Consider the following 20,416-nt stretch of genomic DNA (forward strand, 5'->3'; position numbering starts at 1 on the left):
CTGAAACACACCCCTTGCTCACCATGTTGCAGGTGAAAAGGAAAGAACTGTAGCCCTTCAAGGACCCCAGACCTGGGAGCTCCCTAAGCCCAGGTTGTGACTCCCTCTTTGGGGCCCTGCGGTTCCTGGAGTCTCCAGGCTTCTGGGCAACACCACATTCCCTGGTGGCAGCTGTGGAAGCTGCTTGCAGGGTGCCTGGTCCAGCTGTAGCCTTGCAGAGAGCCGGCACCTGTGCCAGCACCTGGAGCTGCCAACCCTGCTGCAGCAGCCTGACTGTGTGCAATGGCTGAACCCCATGCTTGCTCGCTCACACACCCCTTGTCCTTCCACACCTGGCTCACCATTGGCAGGCATGGGATCCAGGCTAGTAGTGTGAGCCAAGTGCCGCCTGCCAGGCCAAGTGGGTGGAATAAGCCTAGGGGACCTGAGCAAATCTCAGGCAAAGGTGCTACAAGCCACAGAGGTTTCCTGCCAGAAAAGTGACACCCCAAATATCCTGTAACAGAATCATTGTACTTTATGCATAATTCCTTTTTTGCTATCCTTTAGCGAAGTTCGCTTGAATATTCTGACAGTGCTATAAGAAAGCAAAGTAAAGGCTATGCATCCCCACTTGTGCCACAGTAATGAAAAGAGAAGAGTAGTGGTGGGTGGCAAGGAGTGATATTGGTAATCACTGAGGGAATTGAGGGAAAGAAGGATCCAAGGGATGCAGTTGCATACTTGGACACTAATGTCCAGGGTTTAGTTTCTTCTAGAATCAACCTTAGAGTTCCTAGACTATTTTTATCAAGGTAGATAGCTGTGTATCTGACATGTGACTCCCAGCAGCATAGGGTATGAAAATGCCATTGCCGTCTCCATTGTTCTAGTTGTGTTACTTATCAAGCATCTCAGACTTGGACTTAATCAAGTCCAAGTTGATTACAGCACACATTTTCGTTGTAAACTATTTTCACACTGCTGCTGATGTTAGCCTCCCTTTCCCTGTTTTCTCTACTGGAAAAGAAATAAAACAGTATTTCAGCTTTAGTAGAGGTCATGGAAAAAAATTTTAAACTTTGCTGGTACTCTTGCTGGTGATATATAAGTAAGTAAAACCACATTACAGTGTGGTTACAATGTAATTATGATTTTCCATGTACTTAAAATCTATCTTCTGGATCACATTTACGCCCTTATTCATTCAAAAACATTTATTGAACATCTGCTGAGTGCTAAGCACTGTGCTAGGTGCTGGAGATAGCAATGTGATTAACCATCATTGTCCCAAAGAACTCATGGCTCAATGAGAGAGACAGCCATGTAGATGGACGATGTAGTTGGTGTGTGTGATATGACCAAAGAATCAAGGAAGCACTGAGAGGGCACCTAATGGGAGGGAAGGGTGTGGTCAGCACATGCCTCCTCCAGGAAATGACTCCTAAGCTGAGTCATAAAGAGTCCTCAGCCCTTGGCCAATACAGAGAAAGTGGGAAAAAGGAGGTAAAGAGAGTACTCTGGCAAGGGAGAGGACTTGAGCAATGGTATAGAAGTGAGGAAAGTGTGCTGTGTGGAGAACTAAAAATAGTGAATTCTTGCTGGGTTCTAAGGTGTGAGGCAGAAATGACAAAGGATAAAGCTAGAGAGATAGGCAGGTACCAGATTTTGAGTGATCTTGTATGTTGTGGTAAGCAATTTGGATTTTGGTTATCAAGAGACATGGGAAAGTCTTAGGCAAGTTGTGATATGATCAGATTTTAATTTTGAGTCCAGTCCTGTATGGAGGATGGATCTGAAGAGGTCAGGACTACAGGTGAGAATAATTGAAGTTATTGAATGCAGGGTATGCAGGTAATCCTGGAAGGAAGATCTGGAGCAAAGATTGTAAGAATAAAGAGAAGAGCACTGATTGGAGAGATGTTTAACAGATAAAACCTATAGGACTTGGTGATGAATTCAATTTTGATGATGATGTGGATTATTCCCAAGCTTCTGACTTGGATCACTGATAAGGTTAGCCTTTGTGTCCCCACCCAAATCTCATCTTGAATTGTAATCCCCAGGTGTCGAGGGAGAGACCTGGTGGTGATTGGATCATGGGGGCAGTTCCCTCATGCTGTTCTCATGATAGCGAGTGAGTTCTCACAACATCTGATGTATTTACAAGTGTTTGATAGTTCCTCTCTTGCTTGCTGCTTCTCTCTCCTGCCACCCTGTGAAGAGGTGCCTTCTGTCATGATTGTAAGTTTCCCACGGCTTCCCCAGCCATGCAGAACTGAGTAATTAAACCTTTTTTTTCTTTATAAATTACCCAGTCTCAGGTAGTATCTTCAGAGCAGTGTGAGAACAAATTAATACAGTGACCTTATGACAATGGCAGCATCAACTATTTCATGGAACTGTGTAGAACCCTGGACACCTTTTTTTTTTTTTTGAGACGGAGTCTCGCTCTGTCGCCCAGGCTGGAGTGCAGTGCCGCGATCTCGGCTGACTGCAAGCTCTGCCTCCCAGATTCACGCCATTCTCCTGCCTCAGCCTCCCAAGTAGCTGGGACTACAGGCGCCCGCCACCGCGCCCGGCTAATTTTTTGTATTTTTAGTAGAGACGGGGTTTCACCATGTTAGCCAGGATGGTCTCGATCTCCTGACCTTGTGATCCGCCCGCCTCGGCCTCCCAAAGTGCTGGGATTACAGGCGTGAGCCACCGCACCTGGCCCACTTTACAAAGTTAAATATGATATGTGGAATTTCCTTTTTACCATTTTACCCTTGTTCAATTTATGCTGGAGACAAAAAGATTTAAAAAATAAATTTTATATTTCAACCATGTCCTACAATTAAACATTTACTGTCCTTATTGGCCTTCTCCTACTTAAAGATGGACCTACAAGAAAAATGTGTCTAAGGACATATTTACGGTAAGATGCCCTACATAATTAACTTGTCATTGAAGTTACTGAGGAAAATTCCACTATGTCAGCAATGAACTTCAGACATTTGTTTTGGGTTTATGGTGAGATATTATCCGTTGCTTTCTGCTCCTTGTTCTGCCTCAGCAATCCAAGTGATCAGAGGCTCTCAGCAGACATGCTGGTGGGTTATTAATGTACATGAGGGAAAAACAACTTCGAGTCATAAATGCTTCATTTTAAAATGAATAAAAACTTTAAAAATTTAGTAAAGTTTGGGAATTACTGCTAATAGATAGGGAATTGTTTAGAAATCAACTAAATATGGTGTATCTACTAGAAATAGAAATATTTTTGGAAGGAAAAAATTAACCTGTGCTAACATGATATTTAAAAGACATGGATATACTATAGATGATCTGTGTAGATATTTAAAGATTTCATTTGCATAGAAGTGCTCATTTGCTGAAGGAACCAGCTCTCTATTGTTGATATAACTATTTGCCTATGGGCAGGAAAGATCTGCTCAAGTAGGTCTTGTGGATGAGTGACAGAAGGAATTAGAAAAAATAATTTAAAAAGTAACAATGCTACTTTTTGCTATTATAGTAGAGGAGAATAATGAGTGCTTTTTACTTTATATTTTTGCCTGAGGAACTTTAGGAGTAGTATTGATTTTCTAAATATGTATAAAACTGTCTTTACTGCAGGAAAAGTCAGGAGGAGTTTATAAATATTTATGTTCCTTTCTCTGTTATGTTTGTCTCTAAATTTGCCCCTAGATTAACTTCACATCGGACTAACTGCCAAATAGGATGCTTCTTCATCTTTGTTTGAGAATAAGGAAATCTTTTGAGTAATAATAATAATAGCACAAGCTAAAATTTATTTTTTTAATGTTTCATTTTTAATTTTGGGGGGTACATAGAAGATGTATATATGTATGGGTTCCATGAGATATTTTGATACAGGCTTGCAATGCGTAATAATCACGTCAGGGTGAATGGGTGTCTGTCCCCTCAAGTATTTACATTTCGTGTTACAAACAATTCAATTACACTCTTTTAGTTATTTTAAAATGTACAATTAAATTATTTTTTACTATAGTCACCCTGTTATGCTAACACATACTAGGTCTTATTCATTCTTTCTATTGTTTTTGTACCCATTAACCATCCCCACTTTCCCCTACTCCCTGTTATTACCCTTTCCAGCCTCTGGTAACCATCATTATCCTATCTGTCTCCATGAATTCAGTTGTTCTAAATTTTTATCTCCCACAATTAACTAAGAACATGTGAAGGTTGTCTTTCTGTGACTGGCTTATTTCACTTAAGGACCTCCATTTTCATCCATGTTGTTGCAAATGACAGGATCTCATTCTTTTTGTGGCTGAATAGTACTCCATTGTGTATATGCACCACATTTTCTTTATTCATCTGTTGATGGACACTTAGGTTTTGTTAGACCCTTATTAGTGGTTCTGCTTTTTGCCCTTTGAAGCATGTGATCTTTGTACCTACTCCCTGTTCTTACACCCCTTCCCCTTTTGAAATCCTTAATAAAAACTTGCTGGTCTGAGACTCAGGTGGGCAGCATGGTCCTACCGATATGTGATGTCACTACTGGCGGCCCAGCTGTAAAATTCCTCTCTTTGTACTGTCTCTCTTTATTTCTCAGCCGGCCGACACTTATGGAAAATAGAAAGAACATATGTTGAAATACTGGGGGCGGGTTCCCCCAATATCTGGCACGCCAACGTAGTTTTCTTTTTCCTAAGTGCTTGTAGGAGCCCGATTCCTTTTGGTAGGTGCGTAGAAACGTTCATCGGTTGGGTCCACAGAAATGCTTGTTCAGCTCCCTAACAATTGGTGAGTTGTCTGTGTATTGTCTGGGGTAACTATGGGTCACATGAAATCTAAACATTATGCCATCTCTGCTATATTAAACTCCTGTTAAAACAGGGAGGAGCTCGGGTGCCCATGGAAAATATGGTCACCCTATTCAGGGCAGTGGAAGAACACTGTCCTTGGTTTCCTGAAAAGGGAACGTTATATGTGGAACTATGGGATCATGTTGAAGAATCTCAAATCAATAATCTAAACTCCTACTTCAAGAAACTAGAGAAAAAGAGAAAAGTAAACCCAAAGCAAGCAGAAGGAAGGAAGTAATAAAGAAAAAGCAGAAAGTTAATGAAATTGAAGAAAGAAAAACAATAGAAAAAATCAGTGAAACGAAAAACTGTCCCTTTTAAAAGATCAGTAAATCTCCGGAAATGTTGACAAAGAAATAAAAAGACAAAAGTCACAAATTACAAATATCAGGAATTAAACTGAAGATACCATTACAGACCCTGCAGACATGAAGAGGATAATAAAGGACTACTACAAACAACTCCACACACATAGACTTGAGAACTTCAATGAAGCAGACCAATTCTCTGAAAGAGTATCAACTGTTACAACACACCCCATATGAAATGGGTAATTTGAATAGTCCTGTAACTATTAAAGAAACTTAATTGATAGCTTAAAATCTCAAAAAGAAATCTCTAGACCTATATGGTCTCACTGGAGAATTCTACCAAACCTTTAAAGAAGTCTAACATTAATTTCACAAATTCTTTTTCAGAAAAACAGAAAAAATAGAAAAGAAGGTCCCAATTTATTCTCTGAAGTCACTATTAATCTAACATCAAAACCAGACCATTACAGTACATAAAAAGAAAACTATACACCAATATCTCTCATAAGTATAGACACAAAAATTCTTAACAAAACATTAAAAATGGAATTCGGCAATATATGAGAAGAATTATACACCATAAACAAGTGGGCTTTATTCCAGAGAGACAAGGCCATTTGAATATTTGAAAATCAATAAATGTATTCCATCATATGAAAGTCTAGAAGAAACAACATTGAGTGATACAGAAAAATAATTAGATAAAATTCACACCCATTTATGATAAAAACTCTCAGAAAACTGAGTACAGTGGAGAGCTTCCTCAGTTTCATAAACAGCACCTAGAAAGACATACAACATTATACTTACTGGTGAGAGACTGAATACTTTCTGTTTAAGAACAAGAATAAGACAAGGGTGTACATTCACCAGTGCTCTTTAACTTAGTATTGGATGGTCTAGCCTGTGTGAAAAGACAAGAAAAGTAAACTAAAGGCACACATCATTTATAGGTGACGTAACGATCTATGTAGAAAATGCCAAGAAATTTACCAAAAAACTGAGTTCAGCAAGGTTGCAGGGTATAAGACAAACATAAAAATCAATTATATTTTTATATATTATCAGTGAACTCATAGAAACAAAAACTACAATACCATTTACAGTTACTCAAAAAAAGAAATGTTTAGCTGTAAGCCTAACAAAACATGTACCGGATTTATATGCTGAAATTACAGAATGCTAATAAAAATATTAAGAGAGATTTCTAAATAAGTAGAGAGAGATTCTGTATGCATGGATTGGAAAAGTCAATGTAGTAATGACAGCAGTTCTTCCCAAACTGGCATACAAGTTTAAAGCAATTCCTATCAAAATCTCCAATGCATCATTAGATACAGACAAGATTATTCTAAAATGTATATGGAAAGACAAACTAGAATAGCTAAAACAATTCTGGACAAAAAGTGGAAAGAATCATTCTACCTTATTTCAGGACTTATTGCCTAGCTACGCTAATGAAGACTAGATGATATTGGTGGAAGGATAGATATATAGATCAATGGAGCAGAATAGAGAACTCAGAAAGAGCTTCATACAAGTACAATGAACTAATTTTTGACAGAGGTGCAAAAGCAATTCAATGAAGGAAAGATAGTCTTTTTAAACAAATGGTGCTTGAGCAACTAGATACAAGAAAAATGAACCCCAATGTAAGTGACTCAAAATAAATTATAGAATTAATGTAATACTATAACATTTTTAGAAGATAGCATAGGAGAAAATATAGGGCTTGGTAAAGTTCTTAGACACGACGCCAAAAACACGATGCATACAAGAAAAAAAGTGATAAATTGGACCTCTTTAAAATTAAAAACTTTTGCTTTGAGGAAGAATAAGAGGATGAAAATACAAGCTACAAACTGGGATAAAATGTTCCCAAACCACATATCTAACAATGGATCCATGTCTAGTATAAAAAAGAGCTCTCAAAACTCAACATTTTAAAAATTTTAAGTGGGCAAATTTTAAAATGGGCAAAAGACATGGAAAGACCTTTCACCAAAGAGGATATCCAGGTAACAAGTAAGTACAGGTATATGAAAAGATGTCCCAAGTTAAAACCACAATAAGATATCACTGCATACCTATTAGAAAATCGAAAATAAAAAATAGTGACAATACCGATGTTGGTGAGGATATGGAAAAATTGCATCTCTCATACACTGCTGGTAGGAATATAAAATGATACAACCACTCTGGAAGACTGTTTAGCAGTTTCCAAAAAAACTAAACATACGCTTACCATATGTCCCAACAGTCACACTTCTGGGCATTTATCCTAGAGAAAATAAAAACTTATGTTCACACAAAAACCTATACACTAATTGTTCATAGCAGCTTTGCTGTAATAGCCAAACACTGGAAACAACCAAAATGTCCCTCAATAGGGGAATGGCCAAATAAACTGTGATACTCTTGTGCATCCATACCATGCAATAATACTCAGTAATGAAAAGGCACTGACTATCGATACATTTAAAAACTTGTATGGATGTCAGAGGCATTATGTTAAGTGAAAAAAGCCAATCTAAAAGGTCATATTTTATATGGTTCCATTCATATAACAATTTTAAAATGACAAAATTACATAGATGGGAAACATTGCTGGTTATGAGGGGCTAGGGGTGGTATGGGAAAGGCGGTGGGTATAATTATAAGGGGGTAGCAACAGGGAGATCTTTGTGGTGATAGAACAGTCTGTATCTTGTTTGTGGTGGTTGCCACAAATCTACAGAAGTCCTAAGACAGGATGGAACTAACATAGTCCTCCTTATCCACAGTTTCATTTTCCGTGATTTCATTTACCAACTGTCAATCACAGTCCAAAAATATTAAGTAAAAATTTCTAGAAATAAATAATTCTTAGGTTTAAAATTGTGCAACATTCTGAGTAACATGATTAAATCTAGCACGTTCCTGCTTTGTCCTCACATCCCAGCATATGAATCATCCCTTCATCCAGAATGCCCACACTGTAGGCATTCCACGCCCATTACTTAGCCACTTGGTGGCCTTCTTGGCTATCAGATTGACTGTTGCGGTGTTACACTATGTGTTCCAGTGAACTTTGTTTTACTTAATAATGGCCCCAAAGTGCAAGAGTAGTGATGCTGGCAATTCAGATATGCCAATGAGAAGCTGTGAAGTGCTTCCTTTAAGTGAAAAAAATGAAAGTTCTCAACTTAATAAGGAAAGAAAAAAATAGGTTGAGACTTCTAAGATCTAAAGTAAGAAAGATCTTCAACCTGTGCAATTGTGAAGAAAGAAAAATTCATGTTGGCTTTGCCGTTGCACCTAAAACTGCAAAAGTTATGGCCACAGTGTGTGATAAGTGCTTAGTTAAGATGCAAAAGGCATTATGTTTCTCAGTGGAAGACATGAACAGAAACGTGTTTTTATTGATAATGTTGAAGTCAAAATATAGAGATGAATCTCTAAATTTAAAACACTTTATTTGGGAAGCAAGAATTGCAATTCTGGCCACACACAAAACATTTTATTTTAGTCTTCAGTCTTTAGGATGTCTGAAGAACAAAGAAGGTTGGAGGTTTTATAAAAAGGAGAACTGTTACGTGTTATTCTGAAAGTTCATTGGCCCTAGAAAGTTTGGTAAGTGACAGTGGGGTAAAACTCGTCTTAGAGTTGCAGCAGTTTGTTTCAGTAGTTAGTAGATAAAACTGATTTCAGATTATAACAGGCAATGTCTGAAGCCAGCCTGGCAGATAATTACATTCTTAGTGCAATGTCATTATATTATGTGCTCTGAGTGCTTTTTCCCCCGGACTCTCAACTTTGTTATTGTTGAATATAAGAAATGACCCAATTTGTATGATCACCTTTCACAGTTCCCTTTTCTGATCAAGATTTTTCTTTGAGAACATCAGGGACCAGCCATTATGCAGTAAGGCTTAACTGCTCCTCAGTGACAGGATGAACCTATCTAATATGTCTAACTTATTAGATTTCTGTGAATTTATGTAATTTTTGAAACGTGATTATCAACGACATACCCATAAATGTAACTAAAAGATCTCGTATCACTTATTTGACAATGTTTCCTATACAGTTTACTAAATAAGCCTAACTAATATCTCTACAAGATGACATATAGATTTTGAGGCTTTCCATGGGCTCAACTGAAAAATTCTAAAGTTAATTCTAGGTCAAAAAGACTCAATTTAGGATTTGATTTTAGGGAAGTTTTTCAAAGATGTTAAAAAGATCAAAACACTAGATCAAAACAGAATAACAGGTCACTGTAAAACAATAGTTATTAATTTAAAAAGAATGATAGTCAAAAGACTCTACAAGCAGTCCAGAAAGTTACGTAGATATAAAATCCTTAACCCTTTTACAGCTTAGTTTTCCTAAGTCATAAAAAATCTAATAAAGGCAACATAGAAAGTTATCTTGACAAAATGTGAAATCTTTCTTTCTTGGACCCACTACCAAAAAGGTAGAGAAAAACCTTCTGCAGGGTGAGTGTTTCTCCTTATGGAAGCTCATTTAGATAACCTGGAAGTCAAACCTGATGCAGACATATGAAGACTATGTCCAAAGTTATGAATATAACAATTCATATACATCAAGAAAAGCTAAGAGTACAGAATCAAGTTATACTGAAGGAAAATATTGCTTTTCTAGGCCTTTAAGATAAATATTTTGGTGTCAGGCCAAAAAAGCAGAGTTAGAACCGGACAAAAAAAAGTTATAGAAGCTAATAACAAAGTTGGAGAAGAGCATTGTTAACCCAGGCCTTCACAAGGGGAGGAAAAAGGTGAAGGCAGGGATGTCAGACCTACAAGTCATGTGTAGCGAGATATAGCAAAAGCTGAATCTCTGAGATGTGAATCTGAGAAATGTAAAAAGGAAAACTACCTCAGGAAATGAAATTACCATTTTCAATGAAAAGGACAGCATTTTAAACCTGAAACTAGAGAAATTAAATAGATCTTAGGAAGAAATGGCAGAAACAAAAATTGTGCAGTTCAGAACATGGCTGTTAAACAGATTTTAGAATTAAAAATCAAAACCTCTTGCAGTTTTATTAAGGACAGATCAGTACTTCAGGAAGTATTTGTTATTTTAAATACAGAGGACTACACTCTGGTCTGGTATCAGCAACTCCTGACACCAGTGTTTAATTTTTAGAAAAACACATAAACAATTTCTTTCTAATCGCAGCCAATCCGATCGCAAATAAAACTTCCTTCACAAAGCCCACCTTCTATAAATCCTCTTCAACTTGTTTAGAACTTACATTATTTTCCCAAGCCCCCATTCTTAGTCTTGTAGTTTTTCTTTTTTGTAAATTTTGGAATGACTAATTATTGTATCTCAGGACAAAAATGTATCACTTAAGATTTTTTCTCATACAAAATTATTTTTCCCTAAATTCATATTGTGATTAATAGACCTAAATATATTTAGTATTTTTTATAAAATTTAAGAAGCCAAGAAAGAACTTTCATGTATTTGCCAGTTTGGCTCAGTTTTGGATATAACTTGGTCATTTAATATTTATTACTTAATACAACTTTAAAATTTTAAATTGCATGGAAGCTTCATTTATAAATGTTAATTTCATTTCCGATTACCTAATTTATTTTTAAGTAATTATACCTAGATTACTTATGAAAATTAAAATATTAGAGCTAGTCACTATTTTATTGTTTATATACCAATTTCATAGCCTGTTAATATCAAGTGTTTACTTAAGGTAGAACCTTAAAGTTTAATACATGGGTATCCCGTTGGTAACTCAGAAAATACAGCTGTTTTTATTAAATCAACAATATTAAACCTTATCAATCAAAGAACTGCATACACAAACATTATTTTGTTTTAGGCTGGGTTTATAGCTTTATAACCTTAAGAACTCTAGCAGAGGCAGATATATGACCAGTAAACCCAGCCAAAAATGTTGACAATTTTGAAGACTTTTCTAATTTTTTTAATCAACAATTTAAAAACCAATTAATTTATCAAGGATTTGTTTAAGTAAGGCAAGGTAAAAATATTTGGAGTTGTTACATATTTCATATGAGTACATATTTTATCTAAATAGAATTCCTTAAGGGATTTCTGGCCGACTACACCAGGTTTTATCATGTAGATGCAACACATCACACAATACATGTATATATGCATAAACACATCTAAACACATACACATACATGTAAATAAAGATCTTGCAGATTTTATTTTAGAATTTTAGTCATAAGATAGTGAAACATACATACTGGTTTCTTAAAGAGCAGTTGAATTGAAATTATTTTCTGACAAAATGAGAGAAGGCTAAGCTTTTAACTTTTTGTTTGTAGTCCTATAAAGGCTGTGAAACCAATTTTTAGTAAAGCAGTTTGAGGCAGTTACCAATATAGTGGACTGGACAAAGAATAACTGTGGAAATGTGTCTGAATTACGTGAGGGGGGTAGGAGATAAGAGTTACTCTAATGAGGTCTGTACAGTGTTTTCTTGTTCTCAAATACTTGTCCTTGAAGATAAGAATGCTGCCACTCCTTATAGTATAGTGTTTTACATGAGAATTTAATCTTTAGCTTTTTTTTTTTTTTTTTTTTTTGAGACGGAGTCTTGCTCTGTCGCCCAGGCTGGAGTGCAGTGGTGCGATCTCGGCTCACTGCAAGCTCCGCCTCCCGGGTTCACGCCATTCTCCTGCCTCAGCCTCCCGAGTAGCTGGGACTACAGGCGCCCGCCACCTCGCCCGGCTAATTTTTTGTATTTTCAGTAGAGACGGGGTTTCACCGTGGTCTCGATCTCCTGACCTTGTGATCCGCCCGCCTCGGCCTCCCAAAGTGCTGGGATTACAGGCGTGAGCCACCGCGCCCGGCCTAATCTTTAGCTTTTAAGAAACAGCACGAAGGTCAAAACAATTTGATTTTATATCTGCTGGTTTCAAGTGTTTTTACTTAAATAATTAGTATGCCAGAATAACTTAAGTATTTTAGAAAAAGAGAGTTTAAGTTACAAAAGGGTGAAGAGGAGGAATTGTAAGAAGGGGAGGGGAAGCTCCAGAGAGGAAAGCCTCCCAGCTAGCTTTGAGACAGTATTTTGTAGTTAGACAATCTTTGAGTGCTGATTTTTTTTTTTTTTTTTTTTTTTTTTTTTTTTTTTTTTTTTGCCTCAAGGTATCAATTGAAATCTAAGTCTTATTTGTGGTGTATGATTTTATAGCTGTGGTCTTTTAGTTTAGACTGTTTGAATGATCTCTGTGATGTTTAAACATGTTACCAGGTGGAATTAAAAAAAAAAAATCTTGCCATGACGTTGAACTTTGAGAGCCCATTTGTAACTAAATTTATCTAGGTGATTTAGCACTCGCTAATTAGATGCAAGTGCTAATAAACAAAGGCCAAGTAAATGCAAGAACTGATAGAAAACAAAGTACATATTTACCAAGAAAGATGACTGCCTTCTCTCAATGAAGAGGAAAATTCCCTCATCCAAACCTTGAAGCTAAGATGAGTTAGCTTTGGAATCCCACTTCTGATACCAAGTATGTCCAAGTCAAATACAATCCAGAGGTGAATCTAAAACATTTTATTTGGGAAGCAAGAATTGCAAGTCCAAGCATACATGAGTGGTCTTTGCTATGTCCAAGGAACAAAGAGAAAGTTTGAGGTTTTATAAAAAGGAGTCACATGTATTTTTCTGAAAGTTCACTAGCACTAGTAAAGTTTTGGGTAGCTGGCAAGTTCTGATTGGTGAGTGTTGATGGTGGGTAGAAAGTCTTATAGTAGAAGCAGGTTGTTTCAATAGCTATTAGATAAAACTGGTTTTAAGTTAACAGTAGCCAGTTTCTGTGGGTAGGGTTGCAGAGAACTACATTCTTAGGATAATATATGATGTTTCCTGAGTGCTTTTCCCTCTGGCCTCTTGACTTTATTTTAATTGGGCATGATAAGAATGACCCAATTTATATGATCAAATTTCACAGTGGCAATCGGGTTTGGTACTATTGGTGGGTTCCAACATCAACTGGAGTCTTAGAACTATTCCCTGAGGATAAGAGGGGCCTACTGTGGGCTCATACATTGTACCAATGCTAATTTCCTGGTTTTGATATTGTACTGAAGTTACAAAAAGATGTAACCATTGGGGGAAACTGGGTGAAGGGTACACAGCACCTCTACTATATTTGCAACTTCCTGTGAACCTACAGTTATTTCACAATTAAAGACTGGAAATCATTTCAACATATTTTTGTCGGTTAACGTGAAATAAAATATTTCTATATTGTATATGAACCATGACTGATTAGTATAATACAAATAATTTACCTTCTTCACACTACTTAGTCCTTAAAACTATCTCTGAATAACAAAACGTTACACTTGGAAATGTTTGCTTGATATAAAAAAAAAATGTGATCATTTTGGAATACTTAAAAAATGTGTGTGTATGTTGTCACATGCATCTGTGTGAAGAGACCACTAACAGGCTTTGTGTGAGCAATAAAGCTTTTTAATCATATGGGTGCAGGTGGGCTGAGTCCAAAAAGAGAGTCAGCAAAGGGAGTTAGGGCAGGGGCAGTTTTATAGGATTTGGGTAGGTAGTGGAAAATTACAGTCAAAGGGGTTTGTTCTCTTGCGGGCAGGGGTGGGGGTCACAAGGTGCACAGTCGGGGAGCTTCTGAGCCAGGAGGAGGAATTTCACAAGGTAATGTCATCAGTTAAGGCAGGAATCAGCCATTTTCATTTCTTTAGTGATTCTTCAGTTGCTGCAGGCCATCTGGATGTATATGTGCAGGCTTGGGCTCAGAGGCCTGACATTCCTGTCTTCTTATATTAATAAGAAAAACAAAACAAGATAGTGTGAAGTGTTGGCGAGGGGAAAATTTTGGGGGGGTGGTATGGAGAGATAATGGGCGATGTTTCTCAGGGCTGCTTCGAGCAGGATTAGGGATGGCATGGGAACCTAGAGTGGGAGAGATTAAGGAGAAGGAAGATTTTATGGTAAGGGGTGATATTCTGGGGTTGTCAGAAGGAGCATTTGTCATATAGGATGATTGGTAATGGCCTGGATATGGTTTTGTATGAACTGAGAAACTAAATGGAAGACACAAGGTCTGAATAAGAGGAGAAAAACAAGTATTAAAGGACTAAGAATTGGGAGAACCCAGGACTTCAAATTGGAGAGTGCCTAACAGGGTTCAGCATGATTATTTGCTTGGTTGGCCAGTTTTGGGGCTCTATCCTTGAGTTTTTTTGTTGTCATATACCAGGCCAGATTGATTTAGGTAAAAACAACAATCTTCATTTAAAAATATACAGAGTGTTCCTTTTTCAGCAGTAAGTCAAGGCCTATTCCTGTCTTCTTATATTAATAATAAGAAAAACAAAATAAAATACTAGTGAAGTGTTGGTGTCATGAGGGGAACAGGAAGCTGTTCAGTCTTATTTGCAAATTGATTTTTGGGGGTAAGGAAAACTAGTATACATGTGCCTGTCTAATTAACAGGCAGACACATGTAGGTGGAGGAGCCACAAAGGAAGACGAGACCTTGTGTAAGGCAAAACTGGAAATGTAAAGTGGGTGAAAGAATTGGAGTGTGCTTTTCCAGCAGAGGTAATGTATCCATTCCAAGAGGGAGTTAAGAGTGGTGGTTAGGGGATAAGACCAGGACCAGCTATGATGGTTTGGAGAAAAAGTATAAGCCGGCAGTGTAGACAAGGGCAGGGTATTTATGGATAGGTGAAAACGAAGAATAGGAGTATGACTAGACAGAAGATAGCAGGGATGAAAAGTTTTTGGGATGTAGTCTAAGTAGTGGGGGTGACTGCGTAAAGCCCTGTTGCAGTAAAGAAGAATAGACCTAACAAAATGAAAGGATTTATTAGGCTCATAAGGGTTACTATGTTCTTCAGAAATGTGGGTGAGTTTAAGGGAAGTAGGGGTGAGTACTTGTGACTTCTAAGAGGAAGAGGAGAGATCAGGCTGGCTGTCCCATGGACACGGCTTTATTCTGGAACGGTGAACCCAATGGGGAGGGTCCTGCAGGAGGACGGCAGTTGCGGTATTACAGATGACTAAGTAGAGTCCAGTCCATCGAGGTTGTAGAGTTTGACGGATCAGATTCTTAACAAGAACTGATCATCCAGCTAGAGTGTCTTTATAAGGCTGGGAATCTGGAGGAGGCAAGAGATGATTAGCAGCCTGGTGAATTTCCTGTCTGGCCTGCTGGAGGACTGGAAGATAGTCACCTAGAGGGCTGGTGTCTGGGATGAGGTTGGGGCCAAGCAAGAAAGTGCATCCATATAAAAGTTCAAATGGACTGTACCCTGTACCATCTCGAGGACAGGCTTTAATTCTGAGAAGGGCAAGAGGTAAAAGTACTGTCCAGTCCTTTTTAAGTTGGAGGCTGAGCTTAGTGAGGTGTGTCTTTAAAAGACCACTAGTCCATTCTACCTTTCCTGAAGATTGAGGATGATAAAGGGTATGAAGGTTCCACTGAATACCAAGAGCCTGAGAAACTGCTGGGGTGATTTGACCAATAAAGGCTGGTCCGCTATCAGACTGTATAGCGGTGGGAAGGCCAAACTGAGGAATTACATCTGACAGAAGAGAAGAAATGACCATGGTGGCCTTCTCAGACCCCGTGGGAAAGGCCTCTACCTATCCAGTGAAAGTGTCTTCCCAGACCAAGAGGTATTTTAGTTTCCTGACTCGGGGCATGTGAGTAAAGTCAATTTGCCAGTCCTGGGCAGAGGCAAATCCCCGAGCTTGATGTGTAGGGAAGGGAGGGGGCGTGAACAATCCCTGAGGAGTAGAATAGCAGATGGAGCACTGAGATGCGATTTCCTTGAGGATAGATTTCCACGATGGAAAGGAAATGAGAGGTTCTAACAGACAGGCTAGCAGCTTGTAACCTACATGGAAGAGGTTATGAAGTGATGACAGAATAGAATGGGCCTGTAGAGCTGGAAGGAGATATTTTCCTTGGTCCAAAAACCATTTACCTTGAGTGGGGATGGATTGATAGGTGGAAACTTCAGTGGGAGAGTAAGTAGCAGTGACTGATGAGGAGAAAAACTGGCCATAAGGGACAGAAGTAGGAATGCTAGCTGCTTCTTTAGCTACTTATCAGCATAAGCATTGCCCTGAGCAATGGGATCGGATGCCTTTTGATAGCCCTTGCAGTGAATGACTCCAGCTTCCTTTGGAAGTAAAGCGGCCTTGAGAAGAGTTTTTATTAAAGAGGCATTAATGATGGAGGACCCTTGCGTAGTGAGGAAACCTCTTTCAGCCCATATAACAGCATGGTGGGTGGGATATGGAAGGTATATTTAGAGTCAGTGTAAATATTGACATATAGTCCCTTTGTAAGAGTGAGGGCCCGGGTTAAGGCAATGAGTTTGGCTTGCTGAGAGGTAGTGGAGTGGGGCAGAGCGGTAGCTTCAGTGATAGATGTGGAAGACACTATAGCATAGCCTGCCTTCGCCAGTGATTGGCGATTGGGCCTGGAAGAACTATCATCAATAAACCAAGTGTGGTCTGGGTGGGGAATAGGAAAGAGGTAAATATGGGGAAATGGGGAGAATGAATGGTTTAGTTAGGATGGCAAAACTAGGTATCTAAAGGTGAAAGTGCCTAGCCATGCCTAGGAGGGAAAGGAGTTGTTGTTTTGTAGAAGGGGTTGGGGTTTGGGAGATTAGCCGGACACGATAGGCAGGGAGAGCACATGTGTTTTTATGAAGAATTATGCTGAGATAGGTAACAGATAAGGAAGAAATCTGGGCTTGACTGAAGTAATGGGGGCTGTCCCTGAAGCCTTGTAGCAGTACAGCCCAGGTAAGTGGCTGAGGCTGATGGGTGTCAGGGTCAGTCTAAGTGAAAGCGAAGAGAGGCTGGGATGAAGGGTGCAAAGGAATAGTAAAGAAAGCATCTTTGAGATCCAGAACAGATTAATGGGTTGTGGAGGGGCAAAATGGGGGAATTGTAAGGAGAGTTTATAGGCTTTATAAGGCCATGCTGTAACAGCTGAGTGAAAACAGGCTTTAATTCTTTTAAAGCATGCTCTGGGATGGGATATTGGCATTGAGTGGGGTAAGGGTGATTAGGTTTTAATGGGATGGTAAGGGGTGCGTGATCACTTGCCAAGGAGGGAGTAGAGGTGTCTCATACTTCTGGATTAAGGTGGGGAGATACAAGGGGAGGATGTGAAGGAGGCTTTGAACTGGGGAAAAGGGTGACAATGAGGTGTGGCTGTTGCCTAGGAATAGTCGGGGAAGCAGATAATTTAGTTAAAATGCCTCGACCTAATAAGGGAACTAGGCAGGCAGGGATAACTATAAAGGAGTGCATAAAAGAATATTGTCCCAGTTGGTACCAGAATTGGGAAGTTTTAAGAGGTTTAGAAGCCCGGCCGTCAATAACCACAATTGTTACGGAGGCAAGGGAAAGAGGCCCTTGAAAAGAAGGTAATGTGGAGTGGGTAGCCTCTGTATTGATTAAGAAGGGGACGGACTTACCCTCCACTGTAAGAGTTACCTAAAGCATCTGTGATGGTCCAGGAGGCTTCCAAGGCGATCAGGCAGTGTCAGTCTTCAGCCACTAAGCCAAAAAGATCTGGGAAGGAGTCAGTCAGCGAGCCTTGGGCCAGAGTTCCAGGGACTCTGGGAATGGCTGCCAGGCGAGTTGGATAGTCCAATTTCCAGTGGGGTCCCGCACAGATGGGGCATTACTTAGGAGGAATCCCAGGCTGCAGGCATTCCTTGGCCCAGTGGCCAGATTTTCAGCATTTGAAGCAAGATCCTGAGGGAGGAGGTCTTGGAGGAATGCCTGGCCACTGCAGTTTAGGAGTTTTGAAGTTCTTGTGTGCTGGAGAGGTGGCTGAGGTTTCTTTCACAGTGGAGGCAAGTAATTGCCACTCTTCTCTATTATTGTACACCTTGAAGGCAAGGTTAATTAATCCTGTTGTGGGGTTTGAGGGCTGGAATCTATTTTTTGGAGCTTTTTCTAATGTCGGGAGCGGGTTAGGTAATAAAATGCATATTGAGAATAAGACGGCCTTCTGGACCCTCTGGGTCTAGGGTGGCAAAGCCTTTAAGTGTTGTTGCCAAATGGGCCATGAACTGGGCAGGGGTTTCATATTTGATGAAAAAGAGCCTAACCGTTTTGGGAGAGGTCAGATAAAGAAAAAAAGGAGCATTAACCTTGACTATGCCTTTAGCTCCAGCCACCTCTTTTTGAGGAAATTGTTGGGCAGGTGGGGAAGGGCTCATCACGGAATGAAACTGTAAGCCAGACTGGGTGTGAGGAGGAGAGGTGATAGAAGGATTATAGGGTGGGGGAGCAGAGGCTGAGGAAGAATTGGGACCTGGCTCAGCCTGGGGAGGAGGGGAGAAGTCGGATGGGTCCATAGAAAAGGAACATTCAAAGTACTCAGAGCTTGGGGTGGAGACCGAAGGAACAGACAGGAGAGAAAGAAGAAAGATTTGGGATGAGTCGCATTGGGAGCAGAGACTAGGGAGGGACTGATGTGTAAAAGAAGGCCTGGATATCAGGCACCTCAGATCATTTGCCCATTTTACGACAAGAATTATCTAGATCTTGTAGGGTGGAGAAATTGAAAGTGCCATTTTCTGGCAATTTGGAACCTCTGTAAAGTTTGTATTGGGGTCAGGTGGTATTGCAGAAAAAAATAAGGTGTTTACGTTTTAGGTCAGGTGAGAGTTGAAGAGGTTTTAACTTCTTGAGAACACAGGCTAAGGGAGAAGAAGGAGGACTGGAGGGTGGAAGATCGCCCATAGTGAAGGAGGCAAGCCCAGAGAAAAGAGAGGGTAGAGACACGGAGGGTTGGGGAGGCACTTGCCACCCAAGGGAGGTGGTGCTTGCCACGAAGGTGAAGGATCAAGGCAGGTGTCCCTGTGGTGATCAGACACTTCTGAAATATGGGTGAATAATCAGGCAGGCATCCCTGCAGTGATTAAACACCAAGGGAACACTGTCTTCTCGAGTCTGTGACCAGTGCCGGAGTTTTGGGTTCATGGATAAAACGCATCTCCTCTGTCTCTAGCAGAAAAGGAAAGGAACTGAAATTAAGAGAAGGAATAGATTGAAGGGTGGTGCCAAAATTGAAAGGAGAAAGAGGTTGAGGGACAGTGAGAGAGGTTGGAGAAGAGAGTAAAAAGAAGCTACTTACCCAATTTAAAATTGGTGAGATTTACAAAAAAAACTAGCCGGGCGAGGTGGCGGGCGCCTGTAGTCCCAGCTACTCGGGAGGCTGAGGCAGGAGAATGGCGTAAACCCGGAAGGCGGCGCTTGCAGTGAGCTGAGATCCCGCCACTGCACTCCAGCCCGGGCTACAGAGCAAGACTCCGTCTCAAAAAAAAATAAAAAATAAATAAAAAATAAAATTGGTGAGATGTTCCTTGGGCTGGTTGGTCTGAGGACCAAGGTTGTAGGCGGATCTTTTTCACGGAGCAATGAGCAGGAGGACAGGGGATTGTCTTATCAGTTAAGGCAGGAACCGGTCATTTTCACTTCTTTTGTGATTCTTCAGTTGCTTCAGCATTTTCACTTCTTTTGTGATTCTTCAGTTGCTTCAGGCCATCTGGATGTATATGTGCAGGCTTGGGCTCACAGGCCTGACATGTGTGTGTTTTGTGTTTTTCTGGATAGGCATTCTTTCCTATGGAAGAGGTAAGCAGGGGGAAGGGAGCTTACATTCATCAGACACCTACTATGTGTAGGAACCTGGTGCGTCCCTGGAAGGGTGGATGACCTCACATGTGAAACCTCTAGTGTGGTTCTTTTTGGAATTAACTACCATTGCTCAAAAGGGCCTGAATAAAATACCAAATTTTAACATGCTGGAATTTTTCTTTTTTTTTCCTCCTTCAAACATTTGTAGCTCTTTATATGTGGTATTTTCCCTGCGTCAGAAGGGAAAGAGGGTGCCCTTCGGGGAGGTTCTCTTCCAGACTCCTAGAAGAGAATCTGATTTAGCTTAAATGCACAAACAAGGCCTTGCCACGTCACTGGCCAACCGCAGCCAAACTACTTCAGTCACAGAAATAATTTGGACACTTCTGCTTTTTAAGGGAAAGATGATTTCCCTGGATTTTTTTTTTCCTGTGAGAACGAGGGATTCCAAAACCCCAGCGAGGTCAAGCACAGTTCGCCAACTTTATTTTTTGGGGCGCAGCGCATTTGCTTCCCGAAGTCAGTTGCGAAACCGTTTTCTAGCGCGCACGGGGCTTTCATCTCTTGCGTGTATGCGAGACGCCCTCTTTATGGACTTGGCCATGGCTACT

The sequence above is a fragment of the Macaca thibetana genome, chromosome 18 (assembly GCF_024542745.1).
Source record: "Macaca thibetana thibetana isolate TM-01 chromosome 18, ASM2454274v1, whole genome shotgun sequence".
NCBI lineage: Eukaryota > Metazoa > Chordata > Mammalia > Primates > Cercopithecidae > Macaca > Macaca thibetana.